Genomic DNA, 16,928 nt, shown 5'->3' on the forward strand with positions numbered 1-16,928 from the left:
TAAATATTTTCCCATCCCGTCTGCTCCTGTCCCTCTCCATGACTATAGTAAAGGTCAGGTAGTTGTGATCACTATCACCGAAATGCACTCCCACCAAGAGATCTGCCACCTGGCCTGGTTTGTTGCCAAGCACCAAATCCAACATAGCCTCCCCTCTAGTCGGCCTATCTACATATTGAGTCAGGAAACCTTCCTGGACACACCTGACAAAAACTGCTCCATCCAAACTATTTGCACTAAGGAGGTTCCAATCAATAGTAGGGAAGTTGAAGTCACCCATGACAACAACCCTGTTACTTCTGCACCTTTCCAAAATCTGCCTCCCAATCTGTTCCTCCATGTCTCTGTTGCTATTGGGGGGTCTATAGAAAACTCCCAATAAAGTGACTGCTCCTTTCCTGTTTCTGACTTCCACCCATAATGACTCAGACAAACCCTCCTCGACGACCTCCCTTTCTTCAGCTGTGATACTATCCCTGATTAGCAATGCCACTCCACCACCTCTTTTACCTCCCTTCCTATTCCTTTTGAAACATCTAAACCCCGGAACATCCAACATCCATTCCTGCTCCTGTGATATCCAAGTCTCCGTAATGGCCACAACATCATAGCTCCAAGTACTGATCCATGCTCTAAGTTCATCACCCTTATTCCTGACACTTCTTGCATTAAAATAGACACACTTCAACCCATCATACTGGCTGCAACTTTGCCCTGTCAACTGTCTAACCTTCCTCGCAGACTCTCTGCACTCTGTATCTGCCTGTTCAACAGCTACCCCATCCACTGATCCGTTGCTCCGGTTCCCATCCCCCTGCCAAACTAGTCTAAACCCTCCCGAAGAGCGCTAGCAAACCTCCCGCCCAGGATATTGGTGCCCCTCCAGTTCAGATGCAACCCGTCCTGCTTGTACAGGTCCCACCTTCCCCAGAAGGTATCCCAATGATCCACATATCTGAAGCCCTCCCTCCTACACCAGCTCTGTAGCCACGTGTTCAGCTGCACTCGCTCTCTGTTTCTAGCCTCACTAGCACGTGGCACCGATATCAATCCTGAGATTACTATCCGGCTCATCCTGCCTTTTAGCTTCCAACCTAACTCCCTATATTCACTTTTCAGGTCCTCATCCCTTTTCCGAGCTATGTCATTGGTACCGATGTGTACCACAACTTCTGGCTGCTCCCCCTCCCCCTTAAGAATCCCGTAGACTCAATCCGAGACATCCCTGACCCTGGCACCCGGGAGGCAACATACCATCCGGGAGTCTCGTTCGCGACCACAGAATCTCCTGTCTGTTCCTCTTACTATTGAATCTCCTATCACTATCGCTCTCCTATTCTCCCCCCTTCCCTTCTGAGCCACAGAGCCAGGCTCAGTGCCAGAGACCTGACCGCTGTGGCTTTCCCCTGGTAGGTCATCCCCCCCAACCGTATCCAAAACGGTATACTTATTATTGAGGGGAACGGCCACAGGGGATCCCTGCACTGTGCGCCTATTCCCTTTCCCTCCCCTGACGGTCACCCAGCTACCTTTATCCTGTAATTTAGGTGTCACTACTTCCCTATAACTGCTCTCTATCACCCCCTCAGCCGCCTGAATGATCCGAAGTTCATTCAGCTCCAGCTCCCTAACGCGGTCTGTGAGGAGCTGGAGTTGGGTGCACTTCTCACAGGTGAAGTCAGCAGGGACACAAGTGGTGACCCTTACCTCCCACATCCTGCAAGAGGAACATGCAACTGCCCTAGCTTCCATCCCTTCTGCTCTAAATTGACACAGAGATTAAGTAAAAATAAAGGAAAACCTTACCTTACCAAACCCTCCACACAAGAGTCCTTTTTTTTGGTTAGAGGAGGAGGATGGGTGGGAGACACTACAGGTGCAGTGTTTCGGGTTTAGCCACTGCCCGAATATATAAGTTCACTTACCCAGCAGTCCCCGTGTCCGCGTCCGCCGAATCACTAGGTAAGTACTTTATAGTGAAACTTACCTTCCCAGCTGCCCCCTGGCTCGCACTCTCACTGCTACCGCTGTTCAAAAAGAAGCTGCCGAATCGCTAGGTAAATACTTTATACTGAAACTTACCTTCCCAGCTGCCCCCTGGCTCGCACTCTCACTGCTACCGCTGTTCAAAACGAAGCTGCCGAATCGCTAGGTAAGTACTTTATACTGAAACTTACCTTCCCAGCTGCCCCCTGGCTCGCACTCTCACTGCTACCGCTGTTCAAAAAGAAGCTGCCAATCTTCCCATCTTCCCTCAATTCTCCTAACACCTACCTACATTAGGGGCAATTTTTTACAATGGCCAATTTACCTATCAACCCGCAAGTCTTTGGCATGTGGGAGGAAACTGGAACACCCAGAGCAAACCCATGTGGTCACAGGGAGAACTTGCAAATGCCGCACAGGCAGTACCCAGAACAAACCCGGATCGCTGGAGCTGTGAGGCTGCAGTGCTAACCACTGCACCACTCTGCCGCCCTTCTCTTACACATCTTTCTCTCTCTCTCTGGTCGGCACTCTTTTGTTGCTGTTTCACTGCAAAAACCCTGCTTCCTTTCCCTTGACTTAACTGAAGGTAATCAACCTCTTCATCTGTCTACTTGTGGCTTCATGTGTTCTGGACTGAGATATTGTAAGCTTGTCCCTTCAATCAGGATGTGCCGAGCCCTAAATGAGCTGAACTACCAGCCTTTCATCTTTGAATTTGCACTTGCTGGCTACATTTCTAAATCTTGTTGGGAAATTGTCAACAGGCTCACTTGGTCCCAGTCTCACCGTCTGAAATTCATAACGGTGGATCTGATGTTTGTCTTTTGCTGAAGATATGTGCTGAATTTCTCACAAATTTCATCTGAGTTTTAATTGTTGATCTCACTCGTTTCCCAGCTATTGAGAAGATCTAATCCTTTCTCTCCTGTATGTCCACAAAATGATGTAACTGACCTTTTCGTCTTCACTCATGCCTTTCAGAAAACTACTGAATGTCAATTTGCACTTTTGCTTAAACTTTTTGAATGCCTCCACAATGTTGTTGGAATTCCAAATCATCATGGGCAGAACTGCACAAGCATTGCTGTGGTGAGCATCTCATTTTTTTTGGGGGGGGGTGGGGGGGGGAATAATTCAGGTTGTTTTTCACAATCAAATTCAGTAGTACAATTGCTCATATGGATTGAGTTCTACTCACAAATACCTTGCTGCCACCACATTATGTCTTGCGGTTCCCAGAGCTCCAAAATAATCACACTTCTCAAGTACTGGAGCTTGCATCTCTTATATTTTACACAGCTCTGTATGTGTGGCAGAATGATACAATGTGTTTTGGTACTATTAAGCTTACAAGAACTGCAACAATGTAAAAGTACAGTATAAAACTTCAGTTATAATAATGTGACTCTGATTTTTTTTAAAGTGAACAATATGTTCCAAAATTGCCATGAGAAGTAAAAGACAAGGTCTTTGTATATTCAAACTGTCTGACAGAGATAAAAGAATACATTTTGAGGTGGGAGGAGTCAACTACACCCATCCTGAAACATTCCTGATTTTTTTTTAATTCATTCATGGGATGTGGGCATCACTGGCTATGTCAGCATTTATTGCCCATCCATAATTGCCCTTGAGAGGTTGGTGGTGAGCTACCTTCTTGAACCGCTGCAGTCCATGTGAGGTAGGTACACTCTCAGTGCTGTTAGGAAGGGAGTTCCAGGATTTTGACCCAGCAACAGTGAAGGAACGGCGATATAATTCCAAGTCAGGATGGTGTGTGACTTGGATGGGAACTTGCAGGTGGTAGTGTTCCCATGCATCTGCTGTTCTTGTCCTTCGAGGTGGTAGAGGTCGTGGGTTTGGAAGGTGCTGTCTAAGGAGCCTTGGTACGTTGCTGCAGTGCATCTTGTGGATGGTACACACTGCTGCCACTGTGCATCGGTGGAGGAGGGAGTGAATGTTTGTGCATGTTGTGCAAATCAAGCAGGCTGCTTTGTTCTGGATGGTGTCGAGCTACTTGAGTATTGTTTGAGCTGCATCCATCCAGGCAAGTGGAGAGTATTCCATCACACTCCTGACTTGTGCCTTGTAGATGGTGGAATTGAATGGGTTCTTCTGAAACAAAGAAGTTGTAGAGAGGACATAAGTAGGCTACAAAGGGATATATGTAGACTAAGGAGTATAATGTGGGAAAATGTGAATTTGTCCATTTTGACAGGAAGAATAAAAAAGCATATTATCTAAATTGTGAGAGATTGCAGAGTTCTGAAATGCAGAGGGATCTGGGTGCCCTAGTGCATGAGTCACAAAAGGTTAACAAGTAGGTACAGCAAGCAATTAGGAAAGTTGATAGAATTTTTTCAAATTCATTCATGGGATGTGGGCATCGTTGGCTAGGCCATCATTTATTGCCCATCCCTAATTGCCCTTGAGAAGGTGGTGGTGAGCTGCCTTCTTGAACTGATGCAGTCCATGTGAGGTATGTACACCCAGAGTGCTGTTAGGAAAGGAGTTCCAGTGAAGGAACGGCGATATAGTTCCAAATCAGGATGGTGTGTGACTTGGAGGGGAACTAGCAGGTGGTGGTGTCCCCATGCATTTTCTGTCCTTGTCCTTCTGGTTGGTAGAGGTCGTGGGTTTGGAAGGTGCTGTCTAAGGAGCCTTGGTGCGTTGCTGCAGTGCATCTTGTAGATGGTACACACTGCTGCCACTGTGTGTCGGTGGTGGAGGGGGTGAATGTTTGTGCATGGTGTGCAAATCAAGCGGGCTGCTTTGTTCTGGATTGTGTCGAGCTTCTTGAGTGTTTTTGGAGCTGTACCCATCCAGACCAGTGGAGAGTTTTCCATCACACTCCTGACTCGTCCCTTGTAGATGGTGGACAGGCTTTGGGGAGTCAGGAGGTGAGTTATTCACCATAGGATTCCTAGCCTCTGACCTGCTCTTGTAGCCACAGTATTTATATGGCTACTCCAGTTCAGATTCTGGTGAATGGTCACCCCAGGATGTTGATAGTGTGGGATTCAGCAATTGTAATGCCATGAATGTCAAGGGGAGATGCTTCAGATAGTCATTTCCTGGCACCTGTGCGGCACAGGTTATTGTCGCATCTTCCCCCTATCAGCCCAAGCTTGGATATTGTCCAGCTCTTGTTGTATTTCTACATGGACTGCTTCAGTACCTGAGGAGTCGTGAATGGTGCTGAACATTGTGCAATCATCAGCAAACATCCCCACTTCTGACCTTATGATTAAAGGAAGGTCATTGATGAAGCAGCTGAAGATGGTTGGGCCTAGGACACTACCCTGAGGAAATCCTGCAGTGATGTTCTGGAGCTGAGATGATTGTCCTCCAACAACCACAGCCATCTTCCTTTGCGCTAGGTATGACTCCAACCAGCGGAGAGTTTTCCCCGATTCCCATTGACTTCAGTTTTGCTACGGCACCTTGATGCCATTCTCGGTCAAATGCTGCCTTGATGTCAAGGGCAGTCACTCTCACCTCACCTCTTGAGGTCGGCTCTTTTGTCCATATTTGAACCAAGGCTGTAATGAGGTCGGAGCTGAGTGGCCCTGGCGGAACCCAAACTGAGCGTCACTGAGCAGGTTATTGTTAAGCAAGTGCCGCTTGATCTGTTGCTTGACTAATCTGTGACACAGCTCTCCCAACTTTGGCACAAGCCCCCAGATCTTAGTGAGGAGGACTTTGCAGGGTCGACAGAACTGGGTTTGCCCTTGTCGTTTCCGGTGCCTAGGTCGACGCTATGTGGTACGTCTGGTTTCATTCTTTTTTAGTGACTTTGTAGCGGTTAGATACAACTGAATGGCTTGCTAGGCCATTTCAGAGGGCATTTAAGAGTCAACCACATTGCTGTGGGTCTGGAGTCACATGTCGGCCAGACCAGCAGATTTCCTTCCCTAAAGGACATTAGTGAACCAGATGGGTTTTTACAACAATTGACAATGGATTCATGGCCATCATTAGACTATCTTTTAATTCCAGATTTATCAATTTAATTCAAATTCCACCCTCAGCTGTGGTGGGATTCAAACCCATGTCCCCAGAGAAATACCCTGGGTATCTGGGTTACTAGTCCAGTGGCAATACCACTACGCCCCCGTTTCCCACAATTATTGTAAGGGGAAATGAATATAAAGGTAGGGAGGTTATGCTTCAGCTATACAGGGCATTGGTGAGACCACATCTGGAGTACTGTGTAGAGTATTGGTCTCTTTATTTAAGGAAATGCATTGGAAGCAGTACAGAGAAGGTTTACTAGACTCATACCTGGAATGGGGGATTGTCTTATGAGTAAAGGTTGGACAGACTAGGCTTGTATCCACTGGGGTTTAGAAGAGTAAGACGCAACTTGATTGAAACATATAAGATCCTGAGAGGTCTTGACAGGGTAGATGTGGAAAGGATGTTTCCTCTTGTGAGAGAATCTAGAACTAGGGGTCACAGTTTAAAAATAAACCATTTAAGACAGAGATGAGGAGAATTCTTTTTCTCTCAGAGGGTCATGAGTCTTTGGAGCTCTTTTCCTCAAAAGGCTGTGGAAGCAGAGTTTTGAATATTTTTAAGGCAGATGTAGATGGATTGTTGATAAGCGAGAGGGTGAAACGTTATTGGGAGTAAGCAGGAATGTGGAGTTGAGGTTACAATCAGATCAGCCGTGATCTTATTGAATGGCGGAGCAGGCTTGAGGGGCCGAGTGACCTACTCCTGCTCCTAATTTATATGTTCATATGCTCGCATGCAAGATATAATGTGGAAACATCATAACTGGATTATTCTCACCCTGAATATATCAAGAGACACTTTTGAATTGAATGGTTTCTTCTGAAACAAAGACAATGTGAAGAAACCACATCTTAGGTCAGTGTTGGTCACCACAGGGAGGGAGATCCACATCTCCCAACAGAGACAAACCATTTTTTGCCTTAAAGGGAGCTTCCTGAAGAGAAAGAGAGAGGGAGACACCCAGAAAGAAGCATCACCAAGAAGCTTGTTTCCAGCTAAAGGACTGGGAGAAATCCAGCAAGCCAGAAGGGAAGTGACCTGCTGTAAACTTCTACCTCTTTACTGATGCAACAGTGAATGAGAAGTGATCCACTGTCTTCAACTGAGCTTTTCAACCAATAGAGAATCCTACAAACACCTCAGGCCTACAACCAACAAGAAGTTGACTTCCGAGAGAGTTCAACAAGATTACCCTGATCCTGAAAACTACCCCACTTCAAACCACCTACTCCTTTTCCTCTCTATCTGGCTCTCCTTGTGTGTGAGCGCGAGTGAATGCAGAGTGGATGTGGTTACGACAGTTTCAGGATAAGGCATATTGTTCAATAAATAATTAATCTACTGTTTTAAACCTACAAAAACACCTGTTGCTATCTATTTATTTGACAAACAAAACACAAAGGGATTAAACACTAATAACAAAAAAACACTTGCTGCTTTCAGGTGGGAGTTGAACAGTGGGAACCACTCACACCCCTCACCATGTGACCGTAACAGTACACAGACTGTAGTGCAGTAGTGGTTGATGCGGTATTGTGGTTATATATGTATACATACACATAAACAATATCGATCCTAAATCATTTTGGGATAATTTAACAATATAACAGAAGGGTATTCCAGAGCTTGGGGACAAGGCAATGGAAGGCACAGCCACCAATGGTGGAATGATTAAAATCAGGGATGCTTGAGGCCAGAATTAACGGAGTGCAGATATCTTGGAGGGTTTTGGGGCTGGAGGAGATTACAGAGATAGTGAGGACAAGGCCATGGAGACATTTGAAAATAAGGAAGAGAATTTTAAAATCACAATGTTGCTTGATTGGGAGCCAATGTAGGTCAGTGAGCACAGGGGTGATAGGGGAATGGGACTTGGTACGAGTTGAGACATGGTGTTACAGAGGGACAAATAGGTGGTCTCAATGATGGCACAAATATGAGGTCAGAGGCTCATCCTAGGGTCAAATGTGACACCAAGGTTGTCAACAGACTGGTTTAATCACAAACTGTTGCCTGGGAGAGAGATGGAGTCAGTTGCTAGAGAACAGAGTATGGAGCAGGGACCAAAAACAATGGCTTCAGTGTTCCCAATATTTAATTGGAGGAAATTTCTGCTCATTCAGTACTGGATGTAGGATAAGCAACAGTGAAGGAGTCGAGAGATGTTAGGTACAGTGGTTAGGTGCAGCATACATATAAAATCTAACACTGTGCTTTCAAATAATGTCACCGAGGAGCTGCATGCAGATCAGAATTAGGAGGGAGCCAAGGATAGATCCTTGGGGGACACCAGAGGTAATGACATTGCAGTAGGAAGAGAAGCCATTGCAAGTAATTCTCTGGCTATGATTAATTAAATAAGAATGGAACCAGTGAGACCAGTCCCACCCAGCTGTCGGAGAGTGGACAGGTCTTGGAGGAGGATGGTGTGGTCAACCATGTCAAAGGCTGCAGCCAGTCGAGAAGGATGAGGAGGGAAAGTTTACCTTTGTAAGAGTCAGTCACATAGGATGTCATTTGTGGCTTTGATAAGGGCTGTTTTGGTCCTGAGGCAGGGGCACAAACCTCATTGGAGGAATTCAAAAATGGAGGTCCTGGAAAGATGGCAATGGATTCGGGAGGCGACAACACAGTCAAAGACTTTGGAGAGGAAAAGGAGGATGGAAATGGGACAGCTTGAAAGGGCATTGGTGTTAAGTGTTAGTTTTGTGAGGAGAGGGGTGATGATGGCAGATATAAAGGAGAGAGGGACAACACCTGAAGAGAAAGAAACATTTATAGTATCGATGATTTTTAAATGTGAAATTACAAATCACACATATCATACCAACTCTGGAACACAAAATACATTTTTTGTTTTCAGATCTTAAGTTTTGCACAAAATCATCATGAATTTCTTTAACTGGTCCCGACTTTGGTCACATGACTAACCGATTGCAGTAGATGTTTATCTTATGGTCACAGTTTTAGATGAACCACATCTACATCCTTCCACCATCCGCCCAAGGCCAAAATGTGGTTCACCTAAAACTGTGACCATAAGATAAACATCTACTGCTTTGGGTTACTAACAAGACCAAAGTCAAAAGCAGTTAGGCAAACCTATGACAATGCTATTATTTTCCAACACTTTTAGTCCTGATTTTTCTGCAAGAAAATTTTAATTAAATTAAGCATCACTTATTAGTGAAACAACTGAATTGCCAACAGAACTTTGAAGGACAATGAAAACCTCAAACAGAACCAGAGCATCACTTGGGAAACCAGAAAAACCAAATTGAGTTCAAGATGAATCATTTTATATTGACCAGGCAACCAGCAAGAAATCTTAAAATATGTAAAATAGCAGATGGCAGTCATTGAATTGTAAAAATCCTTCTTTTGGAGTTTTATGAAAAAGATGAAAACTTGTTTTGTCTAAAGAGGAACAGGGTGCAGCAGAAGAACTGATTTGAAAGAGTAAAAGATCAGAAAGTACAAGATCTTTCAGCAATGTGTTCAGTAACTCAAACCACATTTAAACAAATCCTTTAAAAAGAGTATGATTGCAGTAAGATTGCCCACCTTGTCGGAAGAGACTGGTGAAGAAGTCCAGAGACGAATCAGCAAAGCTCCCAACACAGAGATACACAACAAACTGAGGTTCTCTGTCATTAAGTCGCACAAAGTCATTGACGTAGTCTCTTGTGAAACTAGAAGACAGGCGAGCTTCCTCTTCCTATTCAGCTCAGGGTTCAGACATCATTAACGTTGTGCATGTTCAAGCTGAGATAGAAAATGGCTCAAAATAGAAACCATAGGGTAGCTCAAAATGGCAACTTAACAGGAACAAAAAAACTGTTGTCTTGGGCAAACGATTCAGTTTTGGGATAAGTTATTTGACATTTCCTGGAGCATCTCAAATGCCAGAGCCTGGAGTTAATCAGAGAATCTATTGTTTTATACTAAAAGGATTGTTAAACCATGAAGTACCAGGGTCAATATACTGGAGCTCCAGCTCCACTGCAGAATTGAGGCATCGTGGGACTCCTTGCTGCCTCTGATCATGAATGCTGGCACAATCCCAAATCCCAGGGATGGGTTGATGTTTGGGCGATTGCTTCACAGTCGTAAGATAATCAGTGATGCCCCTGATCCACTCCAGGAGCAACATTTGGGAGACGACCAATCCAGAGAACCAATGATGAGAGCAAACCAGGAATAATATAGCCACATTCTGAAGTACTTAAATCTTATAGCCACAAATTTATAAAACACAGGGTGGAATCCTTTCTGCGCTATTGAGCACAGATTCACAGAAGATTTTATTTAGAACATAGAACATAGAACATTACAGCGCAGTACAGGCCCTTCAGCCCTCGATGTTGCGCCGACCTGTGAAACCATCTGACCTACACTATTCCATTTTCATCCATATGTCTATCCAATGACCACTTAAATGCCCTTAAAGTTGGCGAGTCTACTACTGTTGCAGGCAGGGCGTTCCACGCCCCTACTACTCTCTGTGTAAAGAAACTACCTCTGACATCTGTCCTATATCTATCACCCCTCAACTTAAAGCTATGTCCCCTCGTGTTTGCCATCACCATCCGAGGAAAAAGGCTCTCACTATCCACCCTGTCCAGCCCTCTGATTATCTTATCTGTCTCTATTAAGTCACCTCTTCTCCTCCTTCTCTCTAACGAAAACAACCTCAAGTCCCTCAGCCTTTCCTCGTAAGACCTTCCCTCCATACCAGGCAACATCCTAGTAAATCTCCTCTGCACCTTTTCCAAAGCTTCCACATCCTTCCTATAATGCGGTGACCAGAACTGCACGCAATACTCCAGGTGCGGCCGCACCAGAGTTTTGTACAGCTGCAGCATGACCTCGTGGCTCCTAAACTCGATCCCCCTACTAATAAAAGCTAACACACCATATGCCTTCTTAACAGCTCTATTAACCTGGGTAGCAACTTTCAGGGATTTATGTACCTGGACACCAAGATCTCTCTGCTCATCTACACTACCAAGAATCTTCCCATTAGCCCAGTATTCTGCAATCCTGTTACTCCTTCCGAAGTGAATCACCTCACACTTTTCCGCATTAAACTCCATTTGCCATATCTCAGCCCAGCTCTGCAGCCTATCTATGTCCCTCTGTAACCTACAACATCCTTCGGCACTATCCACAACTCCACCGACCTTCGTGTCATCCGCAAATTTACTAACCCACCCTTCTACACCCTCATCCAGGTCATTTATAAAAATGACAAACAGCAGTGGTCCCAAAACAGATCCTTGCGGTACACCACTAGAAACTATACTCCAGGATGAACATTTACCATCAACCAGCACCCTCTGTCTTCCTTCAGCTAGCCAATTTCTGATCCAAAGCACTAATTCACCTTCAATCCCATACTTCTGTATTTTCTGCAATAGCCTACTGTGGGGAACTTTATCAAACGCCTTACTGAAATCCATATAGACCACATCCACGGCTTTACCCTCATCCACCTGTTTGGTCACCTTGTCAAAAAACTCAACAAGGTTTGTGAGGCACGACCTACCCTTCACAAAACCGTGCTGACTATCTCTAATGAACTTATTCTTTTCAAGATGATTATAAATCCTATCTCTTATAACCTTTTCCAACATTTTACCCACAACCGAAGTAAGGCTCACAGGTCTATAATTACCAGGGCTGTCTCTACTCCCCTTCTTGAACAAGGGGACAACATTTGCTATCCTCCAGTCTTCCGGCACTATTCCTGTCGACAATGACGACATAAAAATCAAGGACAAAGGCTCTGCAATCTCCTCCCTGGCTTCCCAGAGAATCCTAGGATAAATCCCATCTGGCCCAGGGGACTTATCTATTTTCACACTTTCCAAAATTGCTAACACCTCCTCCTTGTGAACCTCAATCCCATCTAGCCTAGTAGTCTGTATCTCAGTATTCTCCTCGACAACATTTTCTTTCTCCACTGTAAATACTGACAAAAAATATTCATTTAACACTTCCCCTATCTCCTCCGATTCCACACACAACTTCCCACTACTATCCTTGATTGGCCCTAACCTATCTCTAGTCATTCTTTTATTCCTGATATACCTATAGAAAGCCTTAGGGTTTTCTTTGATCCTATCCACCAATGACTTCTCGTGTCCTCTCCTTGCACTTCTTATCTCTCCCTTTAGATCCTTCCTGGCTAGCTTGTAACTCTCAAGCACCCTAACTGAGCCTTCACGTCTCATCCTAACATAAGCCTTCTTCTTCCTCTTGACAAACTCTTCAACTTCTTTAGTAAACTACGGCTCCCTCGCTCGACAACTTCCTCCCTGCCTGACAGGTACATACTTATCAAGGACACGCAGTAGCTGCTCCTTGAATAAGCTCCACATTTCGATTGTGCCCATCCCCTGCAGTTTCCTTCCCCATCCTACGCATCCTAAATCTTGCCTAATCGCATCATAATTTCCTTTCCCCCAGCTATAATTCTTGCCCTGCTGTATATGCCTGTCCCTGCCCATCGCTAAGGTAAACCTAACCGAATTGTGATCACTATCACCAAAGTGCTCACCAACTTCTAAATCTAACACCTGGCCGGGTTCTTTACCCAGTACCAAATCCAATGTGGCATCGCCCCTGGTTGGCCTGTCTACATACTGTGTCAGAAAACCCTCCTGCACACACTGGACAAAAACAGACCCATCTAAAGTACTCGAACTATAGTATTTCCAGTCAATATTTGGAAAGTTAAAGTCCCCCATAACCACTACCCTGTTACTCTCGCTCCTGTCAAGAATCATCTTTGCTATCCTTTCCTCTACATCTCTGGAACTATTTGGAGGTCTATAGAAAACTCCCAACAGGGTGACCTCTCCTCTCCTGTTTCTAACCTCGGCCCAGACTACCTCAGTAGACGAGTCCTCAAACGTCCTTTCTGCCGCTGTAATAGTTTCCTTGATTAACAATGCCACACCCCCCCCCTCTTTTACCATCTTCTCTGTTCTTAGTGAAACATCTAAATCCCGGAACCCGCAGCATCCATTCCTGTCCCTGCTCTACCCATGTCTCTGAAATGGCCACAACATCGAGATCCCAGGTACCAACCCATGCTGCAAGCTGACCCACCTTATTCCGGATGCTCCTGGCGTTGAAGTAGACACATTTTAAACCAAGCTCTTGCTTGCCAGCGCCCTCTTGTGTCCTTATAACCTTATCTCTGCCCTCACTACTCTCAACATCCTGCACACTGGAACTACAATTTAGGTTCCCATCCCCCTGCTGAATTAGTTTAAACCCCCCCGAAGAGCACTAGCAAATCTCCCCCCCAGGATATTGGTACCCCTCTGGTTCAGGTGAAGACCATCCTGTTTGTAGAGGTCCCACCTACCCCAGAAAGAGCCCCAATTATCCAGGAAACCAAAACCCTCCCTCCTACACCATCCCTGCAGCCACGTGTTCAACTCCTCTCTCTCCCTATTCCTCACTTCGCTAGCACGTGGCACGGGCAACAACCCAGAGATAACAACTCTGTTTGTTCTCGCTCTAAGCTTCCACCCTAGCTCCCTGAATTTCTGCCTTAAATCCCCATCTGTCTTCCTACCTATGTCGTTGGTGCCTATGTGTACCACGACTTGGGGCTGCTCCCCCTCCCCCTTGAGGATCCCAAAAACACGATCCGAGACATCACGTACCCTGGCACCTGGGAGGCAACACACCAACCGTGAGTCTCTCTCATTCCCACAAAACCTCCTATCTGTTCCCCTAACTATGGAGTCCCCAATGACTAATGCTCTGCTCCTCTTCCCCCTTCCTTTCTGAGCAACAGGGACAGACTCTGCGCCAGAGACCTGTATCCCATTGCCTTCCCCTGGTAAGTCGGCTCCCCCAACAGTATCCAAAACGGTATACCTGTTGTTGAGGGAAACGGCCACAGGGGATCCCTGCACTGCCTGCTGGTTCCCTCTCCTTCCCCTGACGGTAACCCATCTACCTTCTTCTTTTACCTGAGGTGTGACTGCCTCCCGATAACGCCTCTCAATAATCCCCTCCGCCTCCCGAATGATCCGAAGTTCCTCCAGCTCCAGCTCCAGTTCCCTAACGCGGTCCTCGAGGAGCTGGAGCTGGGTGCACTTCCCGCAGATGCAGTCAGCAGGGACACCCTTGGCGACCCTTACCTCCCACATTCTGCAGGAGGAACATTCAACTGCCTTAACCTCCATTCCCACTATTCTAAATTCCCAAGTTTTTAACCAATCACACGATAAAACAAGAAGAGAAATAGAAAAAGCCTTACCTTACCTACACACAACCGAGTCCTTTTTTTTAGGTAAGAGGAGGAGGGCGGGTGGGAGACACTACAAGAGTAGTGTCTCGGGTTCGGAAACAGCCCAAATATATAGGTTTCTACTTACCCAGCAGTCCCTGCTCCACCGAAACTCCCGATGAAATTGACTTCCCAGCTGTTCACTCCTCGCTCGCAATGCCTGTGCTCCTGGAAAAGCTGCACAACGAAAAGGTAAGAGAATTTACACAGCCCAAATATATAGGTTTCTACTTACCCAGCAGTCCCTGCTCCACTGAAACTCCCGATGAAATTGACTTCCTAGCTGTTCACTCCTCGCTCGCAATGCAGTGTAAGATTACAGAGATGAACAACAAAGATAATTCTGGAGATCCAGGGTGTGAATTTGGTTTTGTAGCGCTCCTGGAGATGGCACTGTGGATAGAGAGTGACCTTATTCTGGTGCACACTGCGCCACCAGCTATTTCAGGCATGGCCCACTTGGAACACCATCTTTTGAAGGGTGATTGCACAGGTGTCCCCTGCATACACTGGAAGCAACTGATTCAGCACTATCCTGATGTCACACAGATTAACTGAGTGATATGACGCACTCACTCAAAATTGGACCTCGCAGGTCCATTGAATGAAATTGCGCAATACTCCACAAAGATCAAGTGTTTCGCTGAAAAGATGGGCCCTGCACCAATGCTATTTAAAAACAAGTTGCATGAGGTGCTTTTGATTTACTTTTGCTCAGCCTGAGTTTGTGGAAGCACTGTGCTGTGTTTTTGTAGCTCACAGAATCACAGAATTGTTACAGCACAGAAGGAGGCCATTCGACCCATCGTGTCAGCACTGGTTCTCCGAATGAGCAATTCATTAGTGTCATACCCTGACCTCCTCCATGTAACCCTGCACATTCCTCCTTTTCATAGAACTGTCTAATTCCCTTTTGAATGCTTCAATTGAACCTGCCTCCATCACATTCTCCGGCAGCACATTCCAGACCTTAAACACTTGTTGCATGAAAAACATTTTCCTCATGTCGCTTTTGCTTCTTTTACCTATTACTTTAAATCTGTGCCCTCTCGTTCTCAATCATTCCACAAGTGGGAATACTTTCTCCATATCTATTCTGTCCAGACCCCTCATGATCTTGAATACCTCTATCTCAGCCTTCATTAGTCGAAGAGAAACAGTCCTAATTTCTCTAATGTACATAATTGAAGTTCCTCATCACTGGAACCATTCTCGTGAATCTTTTCTGTACTCTATCCATGCTTTCACATCTTTCCGAAAGTGTGGCACACATAACTGGATGCAATACTGCAGCTGAGGCCACATTCATGTCTTATACAAGTTCAACATAACTTCCTTGCTCTTGAACTCTTTGCCCCATTAATAAATCCCAGGATACTGTATGCTTTATTAACTGAGCTCTCAACCTTCAATAACTTATGTACATATACACCCAGGTCCCTCTGCTCCTGCACCCCTTTTAGAATCACACCCTTTATTTTATATTGTCTATCTTTTTCCTACCAAAATGAATCACTTCACATTTCTCTGCATTGAACTTCATCTGCCACCTGGCCGCCCATTCCACAAACTTGTCTATATCCTTTTGAAGTTCTACACTATCCTCCTCACAGTTCACAATGCTTCCAAGTTTTGTATCAACCGCAAACTTTGAAATTGTGCCCTGTATATCAAGGTCTAGATTATTAATATATAACAGGAAAAGCAAGAGTCCCAACACTGACCCCTGGAGAACTCCACTGCAAGCCTTCCTCCAGCCTGAAAAATATACGTTAATCACTACCCTTCTTAAACAAAGGAACAACATTGGCTATTCTCCAGTCCTCTGGGACCTCACCTGTAGCCAATGAGGATGCAATGATTTCTGTCAAGGCCCCAGCAATTTCTTCCCTTGCCTCCCTCAGTATTCTGGGGTAGATCCCATCAGGCCCTGGGAACTTATCTAACTTAATGCTTTGCAAGACACCCAACACCTCCTCCTTTTTGATCATGAGATGACTGAGACTATCTACACTCCCTTCCCTCTGCTCATCATCCACCAAGTCCTTCTCTTTGGAGAATACTGATGCAAAGTACTCATTTAGTACCTCACCCATTTCCTCTGGCTCCCCACATAGATTCCCTTCTCTGTCCTTGAGTGGGCCAACCCTTTCGCTGGTTACCCTCTTGCTCTTTATATACGTATAAAAAGCCTTGGGATTTTCCTTAATCCTGTTTGCCAATGACTTCTCATAACCCCTTTTAGCCCTCCTGACTCCTTGCTTAAGTTCCTTCCTACTGTCTTTATATTCCTCAAGGGATTCGTCTGTTACCTAGCCTTCCAGCCCTTAGTACACAAGATTTAGTTTATGAATAAATAGTTAATTTGTTGTTGTTGAAAGATACCTGGTTTGGTGTATTTGATTCTGAGGGTTAATAAAGTGTTTAATTTGGCTGTTTTCTGGTCGGTGAGAAAACTTTAATAATATGCTGTGACCTGTGGAGTGATGGGACTGAATTGACAGTGCATTGCTCCTGCCTTGGTCATAACAAAACGATGACAATCTAATATTGAAGGAACAATCCCAATCTCAGTCTAGCTCATTACTCACTATTAAATCCAGTA

General features: G+C 45.3%; 1 protein-coding gene across 5 annotated transcripts in view; it reads right to left on the reverse strand.

The window, feature by feature from the left end:
• LOC137376022 (uncharacterized) overlaps positions 1–9,671 on the reverse strand; it is a 53,337-nt gene extending 43,666 nt beyond the window's left edge. For all 5 annotated transcript variants that reach the window (XR_010976123.1, XM_068043961.1, XM_068043965.1 and 2 more), the window contains exon 1: positions 9,574–9,671. The gene's annotated coding sequence lies outside the window, so the exon portion shown is untranslated. The remainder of the gene's footprint in view (positions 1–9,573) is intronic.
• Positions 9,672–16,928: the final 7,257 nt, after the last annotated feature.

Source organism: Heterodontus francisci, chromosome 12, assembly GCF_036365525.1.
Source record: "Heterodontus francisci isolate sHetFra1 chromosome 12, sHetFra1.hap1, whole genome shotgun sequence".
Taxonomy (NCBI): Eukaryota; Metazoa; Chordata; class Chondrichthyes; order Heterodontiformes; family Heterodontidae; genus Heterodontus; species Heterodontus francisci.